Genomic DNA, 12,989 nt, shown 5'->3' with positions numbered 1-12,989 from the left:
ATCCTTTCATGTATGAGTTGGTCACCCATATGTCTTCTTTAAAAAATGTCTATTGAGATCCTCTGCCCATTTTTTTTTTCTCTGCCCATTTTTTGATCAAGTTATTTATTTGCTACTGAGGTGTATGAGTATTTTTAAAATGTATTTTGGATACTAACCCTTTATCAGATATATAATTTGCAAATATTTTCTTCCATTCCATCGGTTGCTTTTTCATTTTATTGATGGTTTCTTTTGCTTTGCAAAACCGTTTTTTTCTCTTTTTTTGTTAGTGTAGTCCCACTTGTTTGTTTTGTTGCCTAGAGGAATTGTTTCAATTCAATTTTTTGGCCTTATATATAAAATATTATGGATTCAATTCCCCATTGAAAACCCCATTGATGCACATTTAGGGTGTCATAGTTCTGTTTTTGTTTGAATCTCTTCTCTGCCACTTTGCAGCCATGCGACCTCTTCAAGTGATGATGATCTTTGATGGCAATTTTTTGGTGATAGGATATCCCAAATTGCAGTAGGGATCAGGGGAAATAGTATGTGAGGATCACTCGTTTTAAGGTGTAATTGTGAAGAGTCAGAGCTAGATCTGTAACTTACAAAGGGTGAAGAGAAGGATTTGGGAGTTGTTTTTGTTTCTGGCTGGGAATTTTAGGGCCAAAAGATTTTCAACATATTATTCATGGAAGAGAAGGAAACTGAGGATTAGTTTGTGATTGAAGGTATAAAAGAATGAGGGAGTCATTGTTTAAAAGGTTGGGATGAGATCAAGAACAAGGATGAAAAGTTTTCCCTTGACAGAAGACTGTGCTCCTGGAATAGGCAAGTAAGTGTACATAGAAATTTTAGCTAGAGGAGAGTTCTCAGGATTCTCTATATGGTAGGCTCAGAAATAATCTACTGAGATTAAGGGTCTGCACGAATAGGAATACATTAGGGGAGTTTTATAGGAATTTTTAGAGACAGCCATTATGAGGAATGTGATAGGGAGGGAACTAATGATGAATAAAAGGATTGTTGAGTAACATTAAGTGCTCAGTCAAGGTTGAAGTTAGATATCAGGCATTTGAAGTGGAGCCAACCCCACTTTCTCTAGCAGTGCTTGGAACAGCTGAATCAAGACATAGCAAGAAGTTTCATAAGGGAAAATACACCTTTAATACTAAATTACTTTTTAACAGAAGGTAGGACTTGAGGCATCCTGAGATTAAGATAACTCACAGACATTCAGTGCATATGGTGTAAGCAGCAAAAATATAAAAGCCAAGTGCATTATTCCCTCGTCTGTTTTTAAACTCAAGCAAGCACCATGTTAAGTAGAATTTGTGCCCCCACCACTTAGAATATCCAACTTTGGGGGTGCCACTTGAAAATAAGACAGATGCTAGCTATCCTTGGCTAGGAAAGCTATGTCTCCTGCAGGTGGTCTCACGTAATCAGGTCCATGAGATGGACTTATCGAGAACAAATACAGAAATTGGCAGATGGTCACTGGAATGAAAACTCCTCAGTGCCTGGAATAGTTTCTGGCACCTGCTAGGCAAATGATAAATATTGAATATATACATATGAATAAATTTATCCATGTCATTTTGAAGCACTAGTCCTACCAGATACTGTAAAATATGGAAAGTCCTGGTTATATTGGCTATTTGGTAGTCCTGCCCCAGTCATTCAGCATATCAGTAGGATAAAAGCAAGCTTTCAAATTCATGCCAAAACCACGCAACATATTTACTGGCTGTGCTTTTCTTCTGCCCCCCTTATTCCCTCTCCTAAAAGCTGTGGGATACCGGGACTTTTATTCAAGTGAAAACAAAATCTAGGTTGATGATCTAAGACCTTAAAGAGCCAAACAAGCCCATTAATGCACTGTTGTTTCATAAGCAGTACTACCTAGCATGTTTGGTGGCGATTAATTTCGTTGGTGGTTATTAATTTATTCATCAGACCTTTTCTGAGCACCATGTCCTGAGCTAAGCTTGGCATACAAGTGATTAAAAGTGGGACCTTCATTCTTTAAAAGCCCAGTGTGATAGAGACAACATCCCATGGACCCGAGTTAAGTGGGCCCCCCTTCCAGAGACATACCTTTTCCCTCACCAGGTATAGTCATCTGGTAGAGATAAGCAGTGGTTCCACATGGTACCTGATAATGGAGTTTTGTTTTGTTTTTAAAGTGCTATGAGAGTTCGTAGTGGTGTTTGTGGTAATGGGTTTGGCTTGGCTATTCTGCCATGACATACAGCTTTCACGGACAAGATCCAGCTATTTCATTATGCTTTACTGTACAGGATGGCAGGGGATGACTCTCCGTGGATGATAATTTTATAATTCTTCTTGCTTCCTTTCTTTTGTGGATGGAGAAAGTACTTGCTATGCCTGGGACTAGGACTGGGTAGTCAGTTGCCTCAGTAAATGACCACTCCATCCTTCTGTGGAGTAGGCCACAACCCTTGAGTCATTTCTTGTTCCCAAACACTATATCAAATTCTGTTAGCTTTTCCACCAAAATATACACAAGGTGATACGAATGTTGATATGTGTTACATAGGTGTGTGCATTCATCAGAACTCATCACATTGTACCGTTAAGACCTGTGCATTTCACTCTATGTAAATTCTCCCCTTCTCTTCCTTCTCTCTCTCCCTCCCTCCCTCCCTCCCTCCCTCTCTCATTACCAAGTACATAAAGCCCTCCCTCCCCCTGGACCTTTGTATTGGCTGTTGTTTCTACCTGGAAGCTCTTCCTATATATCCACATGACTTTCTCCCTCACCTCTTCCAGGGCTTTGCTCAATGTCACTTTTATCAGTGGGGCCTTCCCTGGCTATCTATCACATTAACATTGTAACTCCTGCAATTTTCTTTCTGCACAAAGAGCCAGCACAGCGTAAAGTTAAGATCACGGGCTCTGGAGTCCGCCTGTCGGGCTTCAAATCCATTTTCCAGCTGTATGTCTTGGGTGCCCCTTCTGTGCCTCTGATTTATCACCTATAAAATAGGTGTAAATATTGTGTCACTGGGGTTATTGTGAGGATTCAATGAATCAATACATGAAAAGCACTTAAAAGCAGTGCCTGGTACATAGTAAGCTAATGTTTATCCTCCTTCCTTGCTTTGTTTTCCCTTATTATGTATCACCAGCTCACCTACTCTATATTTAAATATATATATTTACTTATTTATGGTTTCTTGACTTTAGAGCAACAACTTTTAATTTTCTTTCTCTTTTTCTTTTTCTTTACTGTTATATCCTCTCACTTAGAATAGTGCCTGGTGTTTACTAGTAATAGATACTCAAGAAATGTTTGGTCAGGGGGTGAATAAGTGAATAGGAGAGGGGTCTGTGTACTTCGAGAGGCTATGGGATGGGTTGGGACAGGGGTTGGCAAACTTTTCCTGCCAAGGGCCAGATAGTAAATATTTTGGGCTTTGAGGGTTATAACTACTCAAATCTGCAAATAGCGTGAAAGCAGCCACTGATGATAATAGCGAATGACTGTGACACTCTTCTAATGAAACTTTATTTCCAAAACAGGCAGTGAGCCAGATTTGGCTTATGGGCTGCAGTTTGCCACTGCCTGGGTTGGGAAATAATTTTTGGCCTTGTGTTCCTGGTTCTCATCATCCCTCCCTTAAGCACATCTCCTGCAGCCAGTGCCAGCCATTCAGAACTGAAATACAAATGACTTGAAAAGCATTGTTACTCATTATTACCTGGGTCTGTACGCATTAATTGTACAGCATTTCCACGTCTTTTAAGACTTTAATAGTGAATACCAATGTTAAGGATGTATTTTGTACTTTCAACTGGATAATTTTAGGGCTCTGGCTTTTATTTTATCCTCCACCCCCCCGCCCCAACAGCTGAAAACATCTCTACTGCTGATGGTGGCCAGAAATACATATGCTATAAAAGCAAAAAACATTGGCATTCCACTTACTGCACAGCCACCAGTGTAACTAACACCCAGTGGAAAGAGAAAGCAACAGAAATTACCCACTAGACAGTTTCGTTTTTAAAATCATTATAAAGTCTCATTCCTCCACAAAACTGTTCCCTCGCCCACAGTTTTTCTCACTCTTCCCAGACAATTTGGTATGCTGGCAAGATTCTTCCACTCAAATATCGCATGCTTTGGGCTATGTTGTATGAATGACAAATGATGAAAATTTAGCCCAAAATATGTAGCCTTTATTGCTGTAATTGGAACAAAGTGGATCAGAAATTGTACTGTGTGGGTGCTGTGCTGCATTGTAATTAGACGTATAAGTAGTTCAAATACACTGAGTGGCCAGATTATTATGATCTCTGAACGTATAATAATCTGGCCACTCAGTGTGTGTGTGTGTGTGTGTGTGTGTGTGTGTGTGTGTGTGTATGTGTATTAGAGGCCCAGTGCATGAATTTGTGCATGGATGGGTTCCGGCCAGCCTGGCCAGGGGGAGGGGACATGGGTGGTTGGCTGGCCTGCCTGCTGGTCGAACTCCTGGTCAAGGGGACAATTTGCATATTAGCCTTTTATTAGATAGGATATACACTGAGTGGCCAGATTATTATGCGTTCAGAGATCTTAATAATCTGGCCACTCAGTGTATATGACTGCCATTGCTGTTAATTTTATACAACCAAAAATCTTTGTTTCACTTCTATATTTAACGGTATGTCATCCGTATCAGTGCTAACAGTTTTCTCCTTGCCATTTCATTATTTTTATCGCTTGGCATGTGCGCAGAGAGAACAAATCTGAACCACACTCCCTAGTTCTTGGGGCGCTCTCGCTCCCTGCGTTGCCCCTTCTCTCTCCATCCAGGGTCCGTGGCTGCAGTGTCCAATCCCAGTGCTTGTGCCCACACTTACTCCCAACACACACATGCAGGGGTCTCCAGAGCAGTGCTTCTCCAGCCATCTGTGCTGAAGGACCCGTTTTTTTTTCCTTTCCTTTTCTTTTCTTTTCTTTTCTTTTCTTTTCTTTTCTTTTCTTTTCTTTTCTTTTCTTTTCTTTTCTTTCTTTTTTATTGATTTCAGAGAGGAAGGGGAAGGAGGGAGGGAGAGAGGGAGGAAGGCAGGGAGGAAGGCTGGGAGGGAGGGATGGATAGATAGATGATGAGAGAGAATCATGGATCAGCTGCCTCCTGCACATCGGGATTGGGCCCACACTGGGGATTTAGCCCACAACCCAGGCATATTTTCCTGGATCATAGGTCGACACTCAACCACTGCGCCACGCCAGCCCGGCTTGTTTTGTTTTTCAGTCTATCATGGATTGATTCTTTCTCTAAAACCCAATTTTTAAAAAAATGGCTAGGTCAGAAAAATTGGATATCACAGGAAGGTCAGGTTGCTATAAAATATTCTAAATACTTACTCTCAATTTCTGGACTTATCACATAGTGGACCATACCAGTGGGTGGACGAACACTAGCTCACAGACCACATTTTAAATAGCGTGACTTTAGAGCAGCCTTTCTCAAATGCTTTTGACCCAGTGTAAGGTATACTTTCTTGTATGATGCTGCAATACATATATATCCATGTCCACATGTACACACACATTCTGAAATCACTGGGATGTCAGCTACCTCAAGGCAGAAATGGTTTTCTTTTTTTTGCTTGTTGTCTTCACTGTTCTATCTCTAGTGCCTGGCCCAGGGCAGGCCTTCCATACGTATTGCATACAGATGTGTATATATAATTGAATCAGAAGTTTCACAGAATAGTACTTAACCTTTTTTTCCTGTAAGACACTCTGATGTTGTCTATTTTGCTAAATAAATGTAGATTGCAGTCTATAAAATTTACTTCATTTTCTTCTAATCTTAGGGTCATGCATGACCCATGACTTATAAAACACTTCTGTAGAGGCTGCTTATATATAGGCACCTTGTCCTTCCCCTCCTTTCCAGAGCCTGGAATAGCTATTCCGTATCCCTGCCCTCCGTGCCCCTGACTTCATTCTGGGTCCCACATCCCAGAACGGCTTACCTCTTAGCCAGCGAAGCCTGGATTGGTAGACTTGGGTAGGATACTAGGAGCCAGATGGAGTCTATAGATTTTTTTAAGAACAAGGAAGAGATGGGTGGGGGTTAGGGTTAGAGTAGTTTGAAAAATTAGAAGTTGCAACCTGCTCAGGCCCCCTGATACTCCTCCATCATATTGGGAGCTAAGTTTGCAAACCCTGAGGAATCACATCATTCCGAAGTAGCACAGTGAATTTGGTTCACCAAAGTCTTGAACAGTATAAAAAGTCGTCCTGTGAGATTATAGATAGAAAGGGTAAGAGCAATGATCAAATTTATCCACATTTATCTTAAAAGTTAAGATGAGGAGATAGGTTTCTGGCTTGTGCAGTTAAGAGGGAGGTCGCACTGTAGGCCAAAACAGGGACTGTGAGGGCTGGAATAGTTATGACATAAAAGTGTGTGTGTGTGTGTGTGTGTGGAGCAGAGCACCACGCTGCAAGCCTTTGATGTCCTCCACATGCGGTCCAGGGATCAGAGATCACAAACAGCCTCTGTTTTCATGGAGCTCACAGCTTAATCAAGGAGACAGATACAGTTAAATGAAGGCTCTTGTTGGGTCGGTCATACTAGTCAGGGCAAACGAGCTGTGTGATTAATACCTACTGACTTCAGTCAGAAGCACACTTGGGAACAACATGAGTTTTGGTCTCATATCTTACTTCCTGAGTTACCTTAGACAAATTTAAAACTTCGTGCAGTCATAGTACCAGCAACCCTAGATAGGGAAACATGGGACATTCTTTCGATTTATCACAGTATCTTCAGACTTACTGATATTTAATACATATTAGTTTTTCAAATACCAGCAACATCCTCTTATTCAAAAAGTAAAGGATCTTGGCTTATGGTATGAACCTTTGTATCAACTCCTTTCTGGTTGTCATTCCTAAATATTAACAGCATGCAGATGAAGAGCTCATTTCCTTTTATCTTCCCCTATTTTCCCTTGCTGCTTCATTTATTTTAGTACTTCCCAGCTTTGCCCCATCATTTTTTTTTAAATATATATATTTTATTGATATTTTACAGAGAGGAAGGGAGAGGGATAGAGAGCTAGAAACATCGATGAGAGAGAAACATCGATCAGCTGCCTCCTGCACACCTCCCACTGGGGATGTGCCCGCAACCAAGGTACATGCCCTTGACCGGAATCGAACCCGGGACCCTTCAGTCCGCAGGCCGATGCTCTATCCACTGAGCCAAACCAGTTTCGGCTGCCCCATCATTTTTGTTGCTCTTTATGTTAGTGAGCAAGAGAAGTAACTTTTACTAATACACAGTCATTTACACTCCCCTTTTTTATGGCCTGCCTTCCAATTCTCTGTGAGAGGCTCCTCTATTTTCTGAGTGTGTTTGTGTTTATGCAGGTGGTTAATATAACAAGTATTTTCTTATTTGGTTTGTAAATATTTGCTGAGCCTTTGGTATGCTTGAAGTTATGATAGAAAAAATGAAAATATTTAAGACAACATATCATGATGAAGGGTGTTTGAAAATCCTGTTGTCTAAAGATATGAATGGAAAAATGTAATATTTTATTACGGAAAATCTCAAATATATGAAAATGTAGGTAGAAGAGGATAGATAATGTTGCCCATATACTTATCACTCACCTTCAACAATGATCAAAGCATGGCTAATCTTATTTCATCTATATCTTCACCCTATTCCCCTCTTTATTATTTTAAAGCAAATTCCATATATTATATTATTTCATTCATAATTATTTTACTAATCATCTCTAAAAGTAAGAGCTTTTACAAAAAAGGACTATTAAAACTTCAAAATTAAAATAATTCCTTGATATCACCAAATACAGTCAGTGTTCAAATTCCCAGTTATATCATCAACTAGAGGCCTGATGCATGAATTCGTGCACAGGTGAGGTCCACTGGCCCGTCCTGATCGGGTCGATTGGGGGTGGGGCCAGCTGGGGGTAAGGGCCACAGGCGGTTGGCTAGTCGTCCCCGCCCCCTGGTCAAACTCCCGGTTGAACTCCCAGTCCAACTCCCAGTCGAGGGGACAATTTGCATATTAGCCTTTTATTATATAGGATATTTTACTTTACAGTTTGGTAAAATTTTTTAATGTGCTATAATATTAGATATCACCTCTGCTGCTAACATCCCCATCCTTTTTGTTTTCAGCACTTGGCCTATCCCACGATCCCCACTTCTTACCATGTTTTCTTTTTCACATGACTCTGAATTGATTTTACTGGGATGTTAGAGCAGATTGAAGGTGAAAGGATTTGGACTAACACAGTGGGGAGGAGAAAGTATGTGATGACAGATACATAGCAGACAACCAGAAAGCAAGGAGGATTGCTTAAGAATCTTAACATGTTGCAGACATAAGGACTTAGTGGAAGTTTAAAGGGAGGATTTTTCAGGTTAAAACCTAATTGCTTCTTCAGAGCTGTGATTCTTGGATCAAAAGTAAGAATCCGGGGCTGCAGAGAGGAGCTCTGCCCTTGTTTACCTTGGTAGCCAGTTCCAACCTCATCTGGGTGGGGCGTGTGTCCCAGGAGGAAAGATGGCCTCTTTAGTCCTGTGATGGAGTATGCTCTAGAATCACATGAACAATGAACAGCTTGTAAAAATCCAGACTGGTGGGGCCCAAGGATATACATTCTAACGAACTCCCAGGTGATGCTGCTGCTGGTCCAGGAAACACAGCTTGATAACCACTGATAGTCCTTCCTACTAACTGTTGGTCTTTCCATTTTTAAGACATTTTATCTTTCCTAAGATTGTATTGCTGCATACATTGGAACCCATTGTGTAATTGATGTAACATCCCTAGTGAGCATCTTTGGGGAAAAACTGGTGAGAAACCTGTGGGTGATTTATATGAAAATATATTGTTTTTATAATGATCATATGATAATATGGCGCTTCACCAACCTAGTGGAATAGATGTAAACATGCTCTTTCATTTTCCTTTTTTTCAAAATGCCATCAGGTTATTGATCTAGTTAAGGATTACTTTAGTTTATTTTTTTAAGTTTCTTTTTTATTGTTGACCATATTACAGCTGTCTCTTATCCCCTCCTCCATCCCCCACTGCATGGAACAGTCTCTCTTTCAATGAAGGATTTTTTTTCTCTTAAGTGTCTTAATCTCAGTGAATTGTATCCATCTCACAGCACAAAATTAGAAGTTCTCTTTCAAACCTAAACATTCTACCTAAGGAAAGCTGAGAAGAAAGCTAGGACAAATGTCATTCTCACCAGAGTTTAAAACAAACTTACATTTTCTCACAGCCTGTCTTTCTTTCTTTCTTCGCAGAGAGACTGGGCAGCTAGCCTGACCTAAAACATCAGTTAGTCAGCAACTCTGCAAAAAATTGTGTTTTTTCTGCCAAATGTTTAGCCACCACACCCATTGCTGGAACTTTCCCTGGTATGTTACCCCATTCAAGTCTGCTCTAAACGGGTCCTAACCAAGCTTGACATACACCCAAACTTGCTTCTGTTGGGTCTCTTTTTGTCCCTTACTCTAATATATGAATATTATTCCCAGGTTCTTGCTTTTCTAAGACTATTCTAAATTTATTTTAAATTAAGCCATGGGAATAGGAAACCACTAGAATGAGGACTCCTACAAACAGAGCTGGTCTTCTCTGTTCACATCACACAAGTAAGGGTTTTCTCAGGTTTGAACTCTGACCTTTAACTCAAACCAAATTCCTTTGTGTGGTGGTTGTATTTTCTGGTACCTTTTCCTTCAGCAAGTCATTCAAAGAAGTATACGTATATTAGTTATTTAGAATCCAGAAATCATTTTACTATTCTCTGAGAATCATTGGATATTGAAGTTTTAATTTTCTAAATGGTTCTGTCCACCCAAAAGACCAAATTATAATCAGCAGGTCTCTGGGTAAACAAAGAATTAGAACAGAGGGACCTGGATATTCTGTCTCTTATTTTTGGACCTCAGATCTGTACTTGGATTATTCATTATCCTTGATTTGTGATGTATTGTCACTCTAAGTCCATGCATTTCCTCCATTACATAAATTCATTTACTTACTTAGTTAATTTTTTAAAGTACAATTTCATTTTTAATTTCTAACAATCAACTTCATTCCTAGTTTTTAAAATTTGAGATGAAATTTTCATATATTGAAATGTACACATCTTAAATGTATAGTTTGATGAATTTGACAAATGTATAAACTTGTGTAACCAACACCTCAATCGACATATTAAACAGGAAGTTCCCCAGTACCTCCTTTAATCTTTTGCCACTTCCTACAGATAACTATTGTTCTACTTTCTATCACCGTAAATTGCCCATTTTGAATTTCATATAAAAGGAATCATACAGTACATAGTCATTTATGTCTGGCTTCTTTTGCTCAACATATTGTTGCATGTATCAACAGTTCAGTCTTTTTTATTGTGTAGTAATATTTCATTGTATTGGAATAACATTCCATTGCATTAAGTATGTGAGAACATCCAGGGGAATTTTCCTCTCAGACGTGTTTTTGAGGCTATAGGACAATCTTTTTAAGAGTGTAGTATTTTCTGAAGTCTTTTTTTTAACCTTTCTATTTTTGACAATACTTTGACTGATTCATGACAATTGGCATAGCTTTATCAACACAGATGCTCACTCAGGCTGACTCTAAAATACCACAGGCCATTGGCAAGTCTGAGTTTTAATATATATGGAAATTCTGTTCTTAGTGTTAGTGCTTCACCACCTCAGGCTTGTTCTCATTCTTCTCTGTAGTCCTTTAAAGCCCATTTGGAATTTATTGAGACTTATTTTATGGCCTTGCGTACATGGCCCATCATGGTGAATATAACTTGGACTTGAAATGTATATTCTGCATTTAAGTGTTTTGTTCTATAAATTGAATTAGGTCAAGATGGTTACATTTTCACCACCCTTAAAAATAATCCTGCCCTAACAGGTTTGACTCAGTGGATAGAGTGTTGGCCCATGGACTGAAGGGTCCTGGGTTCAATTCTGGTCAAGGGCACATACCTTGGTTGGAGGCTAGATCCCCATTGGCGTGTATGCAGGAGGCAACCAATAGATGTGTCTCTCTCTCTCTCTCTCTCTCTCTCTCTCTCTCTCTCTCTCTCTCTCTCCTCCCTCCCTCCCTCCCTCCCTCCCTCCCTTCACTCTAAAAATCAATGGAAAATATCCTCGGGTGAGGATTAACAACAACAATAAAAGTAATCCTGTAAGCTTTAGCTATCACCCACCTTTTCTATATTACATGCATATTTATTATGTTTACTGTCTGTCCTCTCCTTACTGTTACATGTAGCATATTATGTGATAAATATAGAAATCAAGAGTAAACATTTATAAGTTTTTTTAACAGTGAAATATTGTCATCATAGTTTTATGTTATTAAACAAAGGATTGGTCTCTAAAGAATTGGAATTTTTTTTTTTATATATATTTTATTGATTTTTTACAGAGAGGAAAGGAGAGGGATAGAGAGTTAGAAACATCGATGAGAGAGAAACATCGATCAGCTGCCTCCTGCACACCTCCTACTGGGGATGTGCCCGCAACCAAGTTATGTGCCCTTGACCGGAATCGAACCCGGGACCTTTCAGTCCGCAGGCCGACGCTCTATCCACTGAGCCAAACCGGTTTTGGCAAGAATTGGAATTTTTTTTAAAAAATTGGTTTTTTACTGCTTTGAAAATTATGGCCTAGATTCTTATACCTCCATGTCATAGTATTTGAAAGGTTCTGGACAGAACAGAGAAGTAGATAATTACCTGTCATACTTGGAAGTGTTTCGTGCCCTACACAAATCATAGTTGCTAGCAAAGAAAATCAATCCTTGTTTTTATAAATTGGTGGGGCAGTGAGAGTTTTTCATTGTGAGCATTACTTTGTTTTATTAGCATTTCCCATGTTTACTGCTGAGCTGACGTGTGTTCCTTTCTATATATCTCATGTTATCTAGAGCACTTGGAAGCGCTTTTAAAATGAAGGTAATGCAAGCCACTTAATTATATGAAAGTAAAGGACTGAAGGCCATTCGGCTCAATCCTTTATGTTCTCAGTTTTCACGTTTTAAGTTTTCCAGCCTGAAATGTGATTATTAAATCTGTGCCCCACCTCCCTGGATTAGCTGAATGTGCAAGTAAGTTTTTGAGAACTACCTAGGCTCATAACCTGGCTTGTTAACCACCTGAATTCTGGTAACTGTAAATGCATGCCTTGGGTATTTTCGTGCTGTAGTATTTCCACATAACATGGTAGAGATATTTTATACCTTCTGAGGTAAGTAAAGTTCTGGGAAACTCTTAGATGAAATCTATAAAAACTATAAAAGTAATATTTCACAATGATTAAATGGCATATTATTAAAATGAATGTACATAAGAACTGATCCAACAAGCTTTTTATCAGAACTGTAAATGTGTTTATAAAAATAAAGTGGTGAGATCTGGCTGCTTGGAAACAAAGGGCAAAGGTTTCTATTAAACAGCATACCCTTCATTTCCCATTTGCAAAGTCGCAGAAGCCTTATTTAGGCCTATTGGGAAAATTTGTATGCATACTTAGCGTGGTACCTGAAATGTGTTATTTAATATTGAAAACCATATAATTTGACTTTTTCCTGCTTTGACCAAATTTCTTGCAAGGCTATAAGTTCAGTCAATTTTTTAATAGGTAAAAGAGTGAGTAGCCTGTGACAATTTCAGCATAAACCTATCTTTCAGCTAGAGAATCAGATAAGAAATTATAATATTGTTGGGAATCAGACCTAGACTAAAAACTGGTCTTTGCTATATTTACTTGGCATGTTTCCTTGCAAAAATCAACAAACATCTTTGATTTCATTTGTAAAACGAAGATGAATTTGTCCATTTTATAAGGTTGCTGTTATGATTAAGGATTGTGGATAATTTACACTTAATGAATGGTAGCTATTGTTACATTAAAAAATAGCAGTCGATTTGTGTGTGTTTACTATATACGC

General features: G+C 39.1%; 1 protein-coding gene across 11 annotated transcripts in view; it reads left to right on the top strand.

Moving 5' to 3' along the window:
• PPFIBP1 (PPFIA binding protein 1) overlaps positions 1 to 12,989 on the top strand; it is a 172,257-nt gene that overhangs the window by 97,712 nt on the left and 61,556 nt on the right. The gene's annotated exons all lie outside the window — the stretch shown is intronic.

This window comes from Plecotus auritus (assembly GCF_963455305.1).
Source record: "Plecotus auritus genome assembly, chromosome: 3".
In the NCBI taxonomy this organism is placed as follows: Eukaryota; Metazoa; Chordata; class Mammalia; order Chiroptera; family Vespertilionidae; genus Plecotus; species Plecotus auritus.
This window is presented reverse-complemented; position numbering and strand designations above follow the sequence as displayed.